The following is a 16425-nucleotide window of genomic DNA, read 5'->3' on the forward strand; positions in this document are numbered from 1 at the left end:
CCAAGGGGAAACCCTTTCCACAGTATCAAGAAATACTTTAGCTGTTTTTTCCTTTAATGGCGTCCCATGGTTTTTTAATAGCTCCCTGAGGGGTTGCTGCATTCTGAATTTAGACGTTTCAGACCCCATTGTTACTAATTTGAATAGCTTCAGTTATGGCAATTACAATGACAAACAGTGGCCAAGCTGCCAGGAGCAACGAGATTACTGAAAGGAAAACTATCTATCAAGTGTGCATTAAAATTTTTATAGCGACTTTTCACGTGCTACCTATACCCTAATTGGACCGCTTCAAGCATGTTTCTACTTTCACTTTTAATTGGACCGCGTTCCACGCATCAGGACCGCTGCTGGCGTATCCCGATACCGGGCCACCTTCCGTGTGTCCTTGTTTTTATTTTAATCGGGCCGCATCCCGCATGCCCCCAGGACCGCTGATGGTGTATCCTGATACTCTTTAACTTTTTTATAACCGGTTTAACTTATTAAAAATTTTTTAAGATATCTTACCTTGTTTTCTTTATAAAATTTTCATCTTCCCGGGTTTCGGCACCAGTTATCGCGTTCCCTCTGACCGCAGAGAGAGACACGACAAACGTCTGAAGCTTTGGAAGTTTATTGTGCACAGTCTTCCTTTCTTTCCCTCTTTTCTAATCCCTTTCTCTCTTTTCTTTCTCTCGCTCTCTTTCACTCTGCTTAACTCTCGCCTGCTCCGGTCGCTCCGCTCCTCCCGCTCGGCTCACACCTGCTTTGGCCGCTCCGCATCTCCCGCTCGGCTCACGCCTACTTCGGCTGCTCTGCTTCTCCCGCTCGGCTCACGTCCTCGCTCACACTCTTCTTCCTCGCTTCTTCTCCTACTCTCAGCTTCTTCTTCTCTCAGCTTCTTCTTACTCCCAGCTTCTGCTTCAGCAGCCGCTTACTCCCCCACCCACCAAGCTTATATACACTTCAACCAATCAGGGGAGAGCACACGAGGTAAACGCGTGGACAGCTGCAGGCATAGAATAGGTACACGAGGGGGGCATGCTCTAATCACATCGTTAACTAGCCAATCATTGCAATTCACTGGTTGTTTACTGTATAGCTGGCCGCTTTTGGCTCAGTGCCAGGCGCCATCTTGACCATGCTCAAGGCTGGGGGTCCTGGGAACCCCGACAGTAGTATGTTGAGGGAGGAAAGGAGAAAATTAAAAGCCATGTAAATAGCTCTGTGGCAAACCAAAACTGGGGTTCTTATCAATTTATTTCCAGTTTGGTAGAGAAAGAGCCTAGTACTTGAAGAAGTTGTATGTATTCATTTTTCTAAGCATGACTGTGTCTGAGTTCATTCTAAGAATATGAAAATGCATTTTCATTCTAGGCTTAGGTGAGAGAGATGATGAGAATGTCATTGGGCAGCAGACATTATTAAAAATTTTGCTGTCTTTAAAAGTACTTCTGTTCCTCTACAACATTACCTTCCTGCTCAATGTCAAAATAAAGCACATTCCCTTGAGTGACACAGGCTGTCTTCCTGGCAGTTACCACTATTGCATGGTGTTCATTGTATTATATTTTATCACATTAACAAAAGTGTGTGGTTTATTTAGTGTTTATTTACTGTTACTTTATTCCAAAATTGTATTTTCTACTTAATAGTTGATATAAAAATAATGAATCCCTTAATACCTGCTTACATATTTGGTTTTCATCCTGTGCTCCTACAACCCTAGGATTACTTTTTTCCCCTCAGTATTTTTTTTAATTGTCTTATTCTCTTCAACTTGAAATGTTACTGACAAGAAAAAAATAACCATTACTAATTTTAACCCTGGAGATTTTTTTTTTCTTTTTAGGAATTTCCCTACCCTTTTGGATTTCTGTGTTTAGCCTGTCTATCATGCCTATTTGATTAAATTTAAGAAGTTCATTAATAGATTTTTTTGTTTTACTTTTTTTGTGTTAATAATTTTCTATGTGTATAGGGGAGAAACAGGGACCCTGGAAAGTTCTTGTGCTTCAGATAACAAACTATTCAAGATGCTTGCAGTAATTGAAATTCCTAAAGCATCTTCATTTCTAAAACTTTGACTGTGGGTTGAATTTCCAGGTCAAGAACATAAGGATGGCAGTTTTGGTAACTGTTACCCTCAGTACTCTTAGTCACTGTTGGCATGTGACTATTTGAAATCAGAATGGATAATATTTTAACAGAGGATACCTGTTGATAATTGTTTAAATATTTTCAAGAAACTAAGATAAACTCCCCTTTTCTCTCCAAAAGGAAGGGAGTATTTGTGTAATGTAGCAGTTAAAGTCAAATTCAAGGGAGCATGGATGCTTTGGCTCAGCAAGGATCATAGTGTATTTTCAGATCATTTTAGTGCCAACCACTATCTTTCTGGTGGTGTTCAGGATTCTGCTACTCTGGGTCCAGTGAGGAAAGGGAAGTCACACAGTAATGAGAACACAGAATGTTTAATGTGAAGTATTACTATCACAGGCTATTGCCTAGTAAGAAGAAAAGAGAGCTGTAAACAATAATCATAATTGATTCTGTATCTATTTATACATTTTCATGTTAATAATCACACTGGTTAGCCTGAGGACACTGAAATATCAACACTTCCAAATTTATTGGGTACTCAGATATCTCTCCCAAGTTCTTCTTTGCTTTCCAATTTACAGTGTTATTCAAACCATTAAAATTACAAGTTCCACTACTTTGTAATTTGGTAATACCTTTTTATTAGAAGTTTATCCTGTCTGGCTATTGTATTCCTTATTAGAATCTTCTGATTTTGAACCCTTGAAGAAATTAACTTACAAGTTTTCCCTCTCCATTCCTTCTTACTATTTAGTGTGGTATCACTAACTTAATTGTAAGTCCTTTAAAAAAGTACTTTTCTCTTCATCAATAAAATATACTCTTGTGTATATTTAATTTAATTAATTGATTTCGCTCTACTGGAAAGTGAACTCAGGGGTACTGTACAACTGGGAATGTCCTTAGCCTTTTTAATTCATTTTTTAAATTAAAGACATTGTCTTATACAAGGCAGATTCTTCCAAAATACCCATTAGTCTGTGAACCTGTGATTGCCCTGCCTCAACATTGTGAGTCAGAGGATTATGGTCATGTGCAAAACTGCCCCCCCCACTCTTCATAATTTTAAATGATTTTGAAAATAAATTGCTCATTAGCAGGGGTCTTGAACAATTTCAGTTATAAGGCATTCTGCTAAGGGAAAGAAATAAGCAGGTGAATAGTATTTAGAGCTTTACCTTGAAAAATAAATTTTTGTACTGGGAATTGAGCCCAGGAGTGCTCTACCACTGAGCTATACCCTCTATTTAAAATATGGTGTCAGGTTCTTGTTAAATTGCCCAGACTGGCCTCCAAATTGAAACCCTCCTTCCTCAGCCTCCCAAGTAATTGAGATTGTGTTGGTTTCACCATTTCCGTATATCCAAAGGATGTTTTAATCATCCTGGAGACAGGAACTGACAGTATAACTGAAAATATCTTATTAGTTCCGTAGACTCTAAGGTCTAAGATTAAAATTAAATAGAAAACATTAAAGAAACAGGATATACACATAGACCTTCCCTTTTTTTTTTTTTTTTTTTTTTTTTTGGTTATGGTATTGAGCCCAAGGGCCCTTTACCACTGAACTCCATACCTAACCCATTTAATTTTTTAAATTTTAAGACAGGATCTCACTAAGTTGCTGAGGTTGACCTCAAACTTTTTCCTCCTGCCTCAGGCTCCTAAGGTACTAGGGTGATAGGCTTGTGCCATCACATGCATACCTTGAAAATGCCAGTGAGTGGCAACCTAAAAAATCACTTTTTGAACAGTTGATAGAAGATAAACACAAAGTGTTTATGAGCCTTCAGGGGACTCAAATTATAATTTGAAACCCTGACTCCTCATGTGACAGTTTTTGGAGATAGGGTTTCTGAAGAAGTAGGAAAGTAAAATTAGGTCAGAAAGCTGAGGCCCTGACCCAATGATATTATTAAGTGCCCTTTCATAAAGAGACATAAGAGAGCTCAGGCATGCTTTGAGGTTCCTGTGTACAAACTAGGTCAGTTGAGTACACAGTAAAATGGTTATCATTCTCAAGCTGTGGAGGAAGATCTCATCAGAAACTGATCCTGTTGGCTTTTTAATTTGGACTTCTGTCAGAACTGTACAAAAATACATTGGTTAAGCCCCATCCCCAGTCTGATATTTTGTTATGGCAGTCCACGTAGACTAAGACAGGCTTATAAGTATTCTGGAATTGATTCTAAAAAAAATTCCTATCAGAAAGGGACTTATTAATGGTATCTGTGTTAACAAATGATTTCCAGGTAGAGGTTTAATGTGGATGAAAAGGCAAGAAAGCATGGGAAAGTGGAAAAGAGGATAAGGAAACCTCAGTGAAGAGATGTTTGGAGGTGCTTTTGAAATGGGACAGAGGATCACATCAGACAGTGCACTGCTAGAAATGTGGAAAAATGGAGCTCAGATATGCATACAGTTGTGTGACTTTGGACATGAGCAAAAATTTAACCCAAGTTCTGAATTTCTTCATGAAATGGGGATGTAGTTTTTTGTTCTCTTTTTCTTTTGCAGTGCTGGTTACCAAATGCAATTCTTGTGCATGGTGAGCAAACTCTCAACACTGAGCTATATCTCCCAGCTGCCTTGTAGATTTTTTTGTGAATAATTAATACATTTTTGTGAAATACATGGTTGCATACCAGGCATCTAATAAATATAGCAGTAAAAGATTAAAAAAATAAGATCTGTTGGAATCAATCCAAAGTTTGAACTCATTACACTCTGTGGAGGTGAATGGAGATTAGTTATACATTGTTTTCAGGTGGGGTTAGGGAAGCAGTCTAAGAAATTGATTCTGTTTACTCATGTATCTCTGGAGAATAAAGCAGGATCTTTGCTGAATGGGAGATACCCATCTTGAAAGAGTGGAGAAGGTGGTAATGAGATTGTTGTAGAGAAGGAAGCCAGAACTTAATAAGGGCACAGAGATGGCTGAGCACATTGGCACACACCTGCAAACCCAGCAACTTAGTTGGCCACAGTAGGAGGATCTTAAGGTCACAATCAGGTGCTACAACTTAGATCCTGTCTTAAAAAGAACTGTGAATGTTGCTCAGTGGCAAAGTATATCTGGGTTCAGTCCCCAACACCAAAAGAGAGATAAAAAGAAGACAATGAGGACCATGGATCTTGAAGGGTGCCAATCTAAGCAGTAGATTTCTTTCTTATCTAACACTTCACAGAGATGAGAGATTATTATCTTAGTCCATGATCAAGAGTATAGAAGATTGAATAAGATAGGAAGAATGAGAGTTTGAGACTATTGGAAGAGTTAGCAGCTGAAATCAGTGTTCACTGGATCTGTTTGGTTTGGGAAGAAAGTGATGTGAGCAAGTGTCTGCCAGTTATGACCCACAAGCCACACACAGCCTGGTGCCTGATTTTATACAGCCTGTGAGCTAAGGATGGTAGTTGTGTTTTTTAGTAGTTGGAAAAATATCAATATAAAGATATTTTATGATATAGAATTTACATGTACTTCCAATTTCAGTATCCATAATTAAAATTTCATTGGACTTCAGCCTTGCTCTTTTATTTACATTTGTCTGTGGCTACCTTTGCCTTAGAGCAGTGGTAAGTTTTAGTACTTGTGACAGAAAATCTATTGTCTGCAAATTCTAAATTATCAGCATCTGACGTTTTGTAGGAAGAGTTTGCTAATTCTTATGCTAGAATATTAGCAACATTGAATTCAATGACAAGAAAAATTTATTTGGGTCTTTAATCCTTATTTAGCTAAGGATTATTAATTTTGTTTACATTTCCAAAAAGACAGCTCCTTATTTCATTGATTTTCACATTGTTCTTTAATTTCCACTTTATTTATTTCTGCCACAATCTTTTATTATTTCTTTAATTATACTGATTTTAAATTTTATTTATGGTTTTCTAAGACCTTAATGTGTGCATCACTAGGTTATTCTCTTTTTTCCTTTTAAATTTTATTGAGTTCTCTGCTTTCATAACTGTAGAACCTCATAGCTGTGAGCTTTCCTCTTAGTACTGTTTTGTTGTTTTTAAGTTCTTATATGTGATCTTTTCATTTTCATTTGATTTTAGGATTTTTTAAAATTGCCTCTTTGATTTCTTCATTGACACCCACTGTTCTTTGAAGAGTATTGTTCAGTCTCCATGTTTTTGTATAATTTCTGTAGTTACTCTTGCAGTTGGCTTCTAGTTTTATTCCATTATCTTATCACATGCAATAAATTGTTTGCATTTTTTTGATATATTTCCACTTGCTGGGTGAAGTGGCATGAGCTTATAATCCCAGTGACTCAAGAGTCTGAAGCATGAGAATCATGTGCTCCAAGCTAGCCTAAGCAATACTGAGGCACTATGTAATTCTGTGAGATCTTATCTCTAAAGAAAATACAAAGTGGGGCTGGGGATGTGGCTCAGTGGCTGAGTGTCCCTGAGTTCATGCCACAGTACCTCCCCCCCAAAATATTAATACTTGCTTTGGGGCCTGTATATAATCTGTTTTGGAGGATGTTTCCTGTGCTGATAAAAAGACTGTATTATGTTGCTCTTGGTGGGAATACTTTTCATATGTTAAGTACAAATGTAATGCTGTTAGCTTGTTGATTTTTTTGTTTGTTTCTGGGAAGAGTGAGTATTGTAGTCACCCACTTTTGGCAGTTGCAGTGTTGTGCACCTGTCCTACCAGCAACTTTGGAGACTGATGGAGGCAGGAAGTTTGATTTAATTTTAAATCAATTTAATCATTAAGGAATGTATCTTCCACTCTGCTGTATCCTCAGGAACTGGCACAAGTTGTAGAATAATAAATGTTTCTCTAAAGAATGAGGAAATAGAAAAAATTAGCTATGGTCACAAATTCAAGAGTTTTGCAAGTAAGATGAAGATAAACACTACATACAAAGCATAAAAGTCTTATTCTTCATGCTTTTATTGTTTAAATAAAGCATAATGGCAAATAGTATGTATATTAAAACTATTGTAAGCATGTCAAAGTATTTTATCTGATACTAGGGAATAAAGGATTCCACAGAAGTAAATCTTAGAGATTAATACATTGTAAATGAATTTATTATTTAGCTGTTGGATAATCTTGTAGAATGCAATTAATATTCTTTCTTTAATTCCTAAAAATTTTTCCTTCTGACTTTATGTCAACTGTCATCCCTACAAACATCCAGTGCATATTATTAAAAATCAAGGTTCTGAAGATTTGGGGAGGCAAGTAGGTAAGCTATAAGAGAAAAAATAAGGAGAGAAGAAAATATTGCAAAGTATGCTTTTGAGTCTTTTGGACTTGTAAGACTTGCAAATGAACATATATAAAAGTACAGGGAGAAGAAAACTGTCATTCAATTTTCTACCTAGAGTAATTTGGAAGGAAAAAATACCTTTCACAAAGAAAGGAAACACAGGAAGAAAAAGAGTTTGTTCAATTTTTTTTCTTGTGTACACTACAGGAAAATAATTAAGTTGAGATAAGGTCAATAGAAATCTTGTAATCACTGAAGAAGAAATACGATGTAGGTACCGTGTCCACTTAAGTATTCAGATTGTGAGTGCAGCTCACAAGTTTTACATTCAAAACCCATAAAGAATACCCATAACTCAATAATTATTTAGGAACAACCCAATAAAAGTGACCTAGGCACAGTGGAACATACCTGTAATCTCAGCAATCCTAGAGGATGAGGCAAGATGATCACAAGTTAGAGGCCAGCCTCAGCAACTTAGCAAGAATAAATAAAATAAAACAAAAAAAAATACTTCTCTGGTTTCGATTCCCAATACCAAAATGCAAATAAATTGATGCTCTATATCATTAAGTAGGCAAGCGACATATTGTAACTACAATGAGGTAACAATGCACATAAACTTATGGCTATTTATAAACAACAGAGCTGCAGATGTAGCTCAGTGGTACTGTGTGTTTATTAGTATATGCCAAGTCATTTGTCAATCCCCAGCACTGTGGGCTAGTAGGAGGAAAGGCATGTCAGAGAGAATGTTTGGAAACTGGAACCTCACACACTCATACAACTTTGGTGGGAATATAAAGTAGTACAGCCACTATGGAAAGAAGTTTGTCTATTTCTTAAAAAGTTAACTATAAACTTAGTATATGGTCCAGTAATTCCACTCCTAAGAATTCAGTCAAGAGAAAGAAAACAATGACTTACATACACATGAATGATCACAACAGCAGTATTCCTAACAGCCAATACCTAGTGATTCAACTCTTCATTGACTGCTAAATGGATAGACAAAACATGGTATATCTATGCAACAGGACATTATTCTGCCATAAAAAGGAATAAAACATTCATACAAGCTACTACATGTAAGAACCTTGAAAATATAGCCAAGTGAAAGAACCCTGATGCAAAAGATCACCTATTATATGATTCCATCTATATGAAATGTTCACAAGGTTGCTGATCAATGGAGACAGAAAGCATATACCTGGTTGTGAAGGGCTGCAATAGCAGTTAGGAGTTGATTATTTGGGCATTTTTTTTTTTGCATAAAAGAAGTATGTTCAAACTGGACTGTGGTAATATTTGCAAGAACTTTAAATACATTAAAAATCTCTTGAGTTGTGCATTTATAATATGTACACCTTACAATATGTAAATCATAGCTCATTAGACAGGGAGACAGAAGGGAATCTGAGCATGCATGCACATGATGACAAGAAAGCATGAACCTGGGGTCAAAAGTAATGTAGGTTAGAAGACTAAGGACCATCTAATGTCCTGTGGTAATAAAACAGTACAGACAGAAAACAAGATGGCAGGATGTAGCTTCACCAATCAGTTCTGGACAATTCATCTCCTGCAAGTATCTAAACAAGGTGGAAGTAAATGTTCTGCTGGTCAAATATCTGACTTTTGGAAATGAATTCAGGAAAGAATATTGCAGCATGCACTAAAGCAGTGGCATCCACATGCTGGAATAATTTTGGAAATCTAACAAAGTCATTCCTATGATTAGGGGATTAAGCAAAATACAAAGAGACATTATTGGACATGGGCATCAAAAGGTTTTTAAGGAATCTACAATTGTTATGTTATGGGTTACATAAGAAAAATGGAAATGACCCCTAAGCAAAACAGTAAAAACAAACAAAAACAACATCAAAAATCATAACAAGGGTTGGGGTTATGGTTCAGTGATAGAGTGATTGCCTGGCATGGATGGGTTCCTGGGTTTGATTCTCAGTACCACATAAAAGTAGATGAATAAAATAAAGGTCCATCAACATCTTAAACATTTTTTAAATATTTTAAAATAAGGAAAAACAAATTAGCTCTCACAAACAAAAGATATGATTATAGCATATCCTCTGTATTGGTGTATCTGAAGTGAAATGGGAATTCCCCAAGAGCCCTCTACCTTAATAGTGCTACTGAACCACAGATGCCTGCCCTCCATGCTTCAGTGGGCATTCCACCAAAGTATGCAGTGTGTGTGGCTCCTCAGGTAGGGCCCATTTTCCAGTGAGTCCTGTTCCCTGTATCTTGGGTACAGGAGACAAGAATGTTAGAGTGTGTTGTGCTCAGGAGAGAGTGTCTGTTATGAGGTCACCATGAAGCAGTGGAGTCAAATCTGACTCACTACAGATAATTACACCATGGGTAGCATCCTTCTTTGAACCTAGGTCTAAGTGATTTTACATATGCATTCCCTACCCTCTTTGACTTAACACACACACAAAAGGCAAACAGGCAGGGTGTGGAATAAAAAAATAAGCTTTCTCATAAACTTGGTGGATATAAACTAAACCATAATCACATATTTGCAGATTGCCCTGCCTTTCCTTCTTTAAAATTTTTATCTTTCCCAGAAAGATGTTTTCTGGTGGAGTTTTTTGGATCCTCTAAATATAGAATCATATGATTGACAATTAGTGCAACTTTTAGTTCTTCTTTTCCTATTTGAGTCCATTTAATTTATTTGGTCTGTCTAATTGCTCTAGGTAGTATTTCAAGGATGATTTTGAACAGAAGTTTTGAAAGAGGGCATCCCTGTCCTGTTCCAGTTTTTAAAGGGAATGTTTCAGTTTTTTTTCCATTAAGAATGATGTTGGGTGTGGGCTTAGCATAAGTAACCTTTACAATGTTGAGGTATGTCACTATTGTCCCTATGTTTCTTATTGCTTTGAGTATGAAGAGCTGTTGTGTTTTGTCAAACATTTACTGTGCATCTATCGAAATAATTATATGAGTCTTTACCTTAAGTCTATTGAAGTGATGAATTACATTTATTGATTTCCAGATGTTCAGTTCAACCATCCTTTCATTCTAGGATGAACCCCACTTGATCATGGTGCACGATCTTCTTCATATGTTTTTATATGTGATTTGTTAAAATTTTGTTAAGGAGATTTGCATCTATATTTATCAGAGATATCAGACTAAAAATTTCTTTGCTCAATATGTCTTTGTCTTGTTTTGGTATCAGAGTGATACTGCTTCATAAAACGAGTTTGGAAGGGTTCCCTCCTTTTATATTTCCCGGAATACTACAAGGAATATTTGCATGAGTTCTTGTTTAAAGGTCTTGTAGAACTTGACTGAGAATAAATCTGGTACTGGGCTTTTCCTGGTTCATAGAGTTTTGATGACTTCTTCTGTTTTATTGCTTCAGATCGATCTGTTTAAATTATGTATGCCCTCCAGGTTTAGTTTGGGAGAAACATATGTCTCTAGAAATTTGTGAATATCTTCAATATCTTCTATTTTGTTGGAGTATAAATTTTCAAAGAAGTTTCTCATTATGTTATGTATTTCAGTGGTGTCTGTCATGATATTTCCTTTTTCATCACCAATTTTTGTAATTTGAATTTTCTCTCCATTTTTAGTGTGTTTAAGGGTTTACATATTTTGTTTACTTTTTCAAAAAAACAACTTTTGGTTTTGTCAATTTTTGAATTGTTTCTTTTGTTTCTATACCTTTGACTTCAGCTCTGATTTTAATTATTTCCTGTCTTCTACTACTTTTGATGTTGTTCTGTTTTTCTTTTTCTAGTGCTTTGAGATGTAATCTTGGATCATTTAGTTGTTGACTTTTTATTATTTTCATGGATGAGCTCCATGCGATAAATTTTCTTCTTAGTAGTGTTTTCATGGTGTCCCAGAGGTTTTGATATGTTGTATGATCAATCTCATTTACCTCTCTGAATATTTTTTATTTCCTCCTTGATGTTTTCTTTTACCCATGCTTCATTCAGTAGTGTATTATTTAGTCTGTAGGTTATGGAGTAGTTTTTGTTTTTTATTTTGTCATTGATTTCTAATTTCATTCCATTATGATCTGAGAGAATGCAAGGTAGTATCTCTTTTTTTGGCATTTGCTAAGGGCTGCTTTGTGGCATAACATATGGTCTGTTTTAGAGAAGGATCCATGTGCTGCTGTGAGAAAGTGTATCACATGTTGATGGATTGAATATTCTATACATGACTGTTAAGTCTAAGTTATTGATAGTTTTATTAAATTCTATGTTTTTTCCATTACCCTATGTAAACTTATGATTACACAAATGGTATGCCTTTACTCCATGAACAAACAGAGAAACAGCATGTATCCCATTTGTTTAAAATAGAAAAAAATTCTATGTTTTCTTTGTTTAGATTTAGTTTGGGAGATCTATCCAGGGGTGATATTGGTGTGTTAAAGCCATCCAGAATTATTGTGTTGGTCTCTTTGATTCCTGAAATTGAGAAGGATTTGTTTGATGTGCATGGATGCACCATTGTTTGGGGCATAATTATTTATGATAATTATGTCTTCCTGATTTATGTTTCCCTAAAACAGTATGAATTTTTTTTATCCCTTCTGACTAACTACAACTTGAAGTCCATTTATCTGATATAAGAATGAAACCCCCAATTTTTTACTGAGTTCCTGTGTGTGGTAGGTTTTTTCCCTGTCCTTTTACCTTTAGTCTGTAGATGTCCTTTTCTGAGATGAGTTGATGAAAGCAGCATATTGTTGGGTCTTCTTTTTGTTTATTGTAAACAAATGGGATACATGTTGTTTCTCTGTACATGGTGTAAAGACGTACCATTTGTGTAATCATAAAATTACATATGGTAATGTTGTTTGATTCATTCTGTTTTTTCCCTTCCCTCCCACCCTTCCCACCCCTTTTCCCTCTATACAGTCCTTCCTTCCTCCATTATTGACCACCTCCCTAACGCTAAATCTAACCCTAACACTAACCCCTCCCACCCCATAATGTGTCATCATCCACTTATTAGCGATATCATTCATCCTTTGGTTTCTTGAGATTGGCTTATCTCACTTAGCATGATATTCTCCAATTTCATCCATTTGCCTGCAAATGCCATAATTTTATCATTCTTTATGGCTGAGTAATATTCCATTGTATATATATACCACATTACATTTATCCATTCATCAATTGAAGGACATCTAGGTTGGTTCCACAATCTGACTATTGTGAACTGAGCAGCTATGAACATTGATGTGGCTGTATCTCTGTAATATGCTGATTTTAAGTCCTTTGGGTATAGGCCAAGGAGTGGGATAGCTGGGTCAAATGGTGGTTCCATTCCAAGTTTTCTAAAGAGTCTCCACACTGCTTTCCAGAGTGGCTGCACTAGTTTGCAGCCCCACCAGCAATGTATGAGTGGACCTTTCTCCCCACATCCTCGCCAACACCTGTTGTTGCTTGTATTCTTGATAATCGCCAATCTAATTGGGGTGAGATGGAATCTTAGGGTGGTTTTGATTTGCATTTCTCTTATTGTTAGAGGTGTGAACATTTTTCCATATGTTTGTTGATTGCTTGTAGATCTTCTTCTGTGAAATGTCTATTCATTTCCTTAGCCCATTTGTGGATTGGATTATTTGCATTATTGGTGTAGAGTGTTTTGAGTTCTTTATAGATTCTGGAGATTAGCGCTCTATCTGAAGTATGATTGGCAAAGATTTTCTCCCACTTTGTAGGGTCTTTCTTTGCATTGCTGATAGTTTCCTTTGCTGAGAGAAAGCTTTTTAGTTTGAATCTATCCCAGTTGTTGATTCTTGCTTTTATTTCTTGTGCTATGGGAGTCCTGTTGAGGAAATCTGATCCTAAGCTGACATGTTGAAGATCTGGACCTACTTTTTCTTCTATAAGATGCACAGTCTCTGGTCTGATTCCGAGGTCCTTAATCCATATTGAGTTTAGTTTCGTGCATGGTGAGAGATATGGGTTTAGTTTCATTCTGTTGCATATGGATTTCCAATTTTCCCAGCACCATTTGTTGAAGAGGCTATCTTTTCTCCATTGCATATTTTTGGCCCCTTTGTCTAGTATGAGAAAATTGTATTTATTTGAGTTTGTGTCCGCATCCTCTATTCTGTACCATTGATCCACCTGTCTATTTTGGTACCAATACCATGCCATTTTTGTTGCTATTGCTTTGTAGTAGAGTTGAAGATCTGGTACTGCGATACCCCCTGTTTCACTCTTTATGCCAAGGATTGCTTTAGCTATTCTGGGTTTTTTATTCTTCCAGATAAATTTCATAATTGCTTGCTCTATCTGTAAGGCACATCATTGGGATTTTAATTGGAATTGCATTGAATCTGTATAGCACTTATGGTAGTATGACCATTTTGACAATATTAATTCTTCCTTTCCAAGAACATGGGGGATCTTTCCATCTCCTAAGGTTTTCTTTAATTTCTTTCTTTAGTGTTCTGTAGTTTTCATTGTAGAGGTCTTTCACCTCTTTTGTGAGATGGATTCCCAAGTATTTTATTTTTTTCAATGCTATTGTGAATGGGGTAGTTTTCCTAATTTCTCTTTCTGAAGATTCATCACTTTTGTATAAAAATGCCTTAGATTTATGTGCATTGATCTTATATCCCATTACTTTTCTGAATTCACTTATGAGATCTAAAAGTTTTCTGGTGGAATTTCCTGGTTCCTCTAAGTACACAATGTATCATCAGCAAATAGGTATAGTTTGAGTTCTTCTTTTCCTATTCATATCCCTTTAATTTCTTTGATCTGTCTAATTTCTCTGGCTAGGGTTTCAAGGACGATATTGAAAAGAAGTGGTGACAGAGAGCATCCCTGCCTTATTCCAGTTTTTAGGGGAAATGTTTTCAGTTTTTCACCATTTAGAATGATATTAGCCATGGGCTTACCATAGATGGCCTTTACAATGTTAATAAATGTTCCCACTATCCCTATTTTTCTAGTGTTTTGAGCATGAAGGGGTGCTGTATTTTATCAAATGCTTTTTCTGCATGTATTGAAATAATCATGTGATTCTTGACTTTAAGTCTATTGATATGGTGAATAACATTTATTGATTTTCTAATGTTGAACCAACCTTGCATCCCTGGGATGAAACCCACTTACTTGATCATGGTGCAATATCTTTTTAATTTTTGATACAATTTTGTTCAGAATTTTTGCGTCGATGTTCATTAGGATGTTGATCTGAAATTTTCTTTCCTCGATGTGTCTCTGTCTGGTTTAGGTATCAGGGTAATATTGGCTTCATAGAATGAGTTTGGGAGGGTTCCTTCCTCTTCTATTTTATGGAATACTTTAAGAAGTATTAGAATGAGCTCTTCTTTAAAGGTTTTGTAGAACTCGGCTGAGATCTCATCTGGTCCTGGACTTTTCTTTGTTGGTAGGCTTTTGATGACCTCTTCTATTTCATTACTTGAAATTGGTCTATTTAAATTGTGTATGTCCTCCTCGTTCAGTTGAGGCAATTCATATGTCTCTAGAAACCTGTTGATGTCTTCGAAATTTTCTATTTTGTTGGAGTATAGATTTTCAAAATAGCTTCTAATTATGTTTTGTATTTCAGTCGTGTCTGTTGTGATATTTCCTTGTTCAATCCGAATTTTAGTGATTTGGGTTTTCTCTCGTCTTCTCTTTGTTAGTGTGGCTAAAGGTTTATCAATTTTGTTTATTTTTTCGAAGAATCAACTCTTTATTTTGTCAATTTTTTGTATTGTTTCTTTTGTTTCAATTTCATTGATTTCAGTTCTGAGTTTAAATATTTCCTGTCTTCTACTACTTTTGGTGTTGGTCTGTTCTTCTTTTTCTAGGGCTTTGAACTCTAGTGTTAGGTCATTTATTTGTTGAGTTTTACTTCTTTTATTAAATGAGCTCTATGAAATAAATTTTCCTCTAAGTACTGCTTTCATAGTGTCCCAGAGATTTTGATATGATGTTTTTTTGTTCTCATTTACCTCTAAGAATTTTTTAATTTCCTTCCTAATATCTTCTGTTATCCATTCATCATATAACAGCATATTGTTCAATCTCCAGGTGTTGGACTAGTTTTTGTTTTTTACTCTTTCATTTATTTCTAACTTCAATCCATTATGATCTGATAGAATGCAAGGTAGTGTCTCTATCTTCTTGTATTTGCTAACATTAGCTTTGTGGCATAGTATATGGTCTATTTTAGAGAAGGATCCTTGTGCTGCTGAGAAGAAAGTGTATTCGTTCTTGGTTGGATGGTATATTTTATAAATGTCTGTTAAGTCTAAATTATTGATTGTGTTATTCAGATCTATGGTTTCTTTGTTCAAATTTGTTTGGAAGATCTGTCCAGTGGTGAGAGAGGCGTGTTAAAAACACCTAGTATTATTGTGTTACCGTCTATTTGGTTTCTAAAATTGAGAAGGATTTGTTTGACATACGTGAATGAGCCACTGTTTGGGGCATAGATACTTATGATTGTTATATCTTGCTGATTTATGCTTCCCTTAAGCAGTATGTAATGTCCTTCTTTATCCCTTCTGACTAACTTTGGCTTGAAGTCCACATTATCTGAAATGAGGATGGATACTCACTCCAGCTTTTTTGCTGAGTCCATGTGCATGGTATGATTTTTCCCATCCTTTCACCTTTAGTCTATGGGTATCTCTTTCTATGCGGTGAGTCTCTTGCAGGCAACATATTGTAGTATCTTTCTTTTTAATCCAATCTGCCAGTCTATGTCTTTTGATTGATGAATTCACGCCATTAACATTCAGGGTTATTATTGAGATATGATTTGTATTCCTGATCATTTGGCTCATTTTATAATTTTATTTATTTATTTATTTTTTTTGACACACCTTGGTTCCTCCTTTATTTGACAGTTCCTTTAGGATAATTCCTCCCTTTACTGATTTTCTTCATTGTTTTTTATCTCTTCCTCATGGAATATTTTGCTGAGAATGTTCTGTAATGCTGGCTTTCTTTTTGTAAATTCTTTTAGCTTTTGTTTATCATGGAATGATTTTATTTCATCGTCAAATTTGAAGGTAAGTTTTGCTGGGTATGAGATTCTTTGTTGGCATCCATTTTCTTTCAGGGCTTGA

The sequence above is a fragment of the Sciurus carolinensis genome, unplaced genomic scaffold (assembly GCF_902686445.1).
Source record: "Sciurus carolinensis unplaced genomic scaffold, mSciCar1.2, whole genome shotgun sequence".
In the NCBI taxonomy this organism is placed as follows: Eukaryota; Metazoa; Chordata; class Mammalia; order Rodentia; family Sciuridae; genus Sciurus; species Sciurus carolinensis.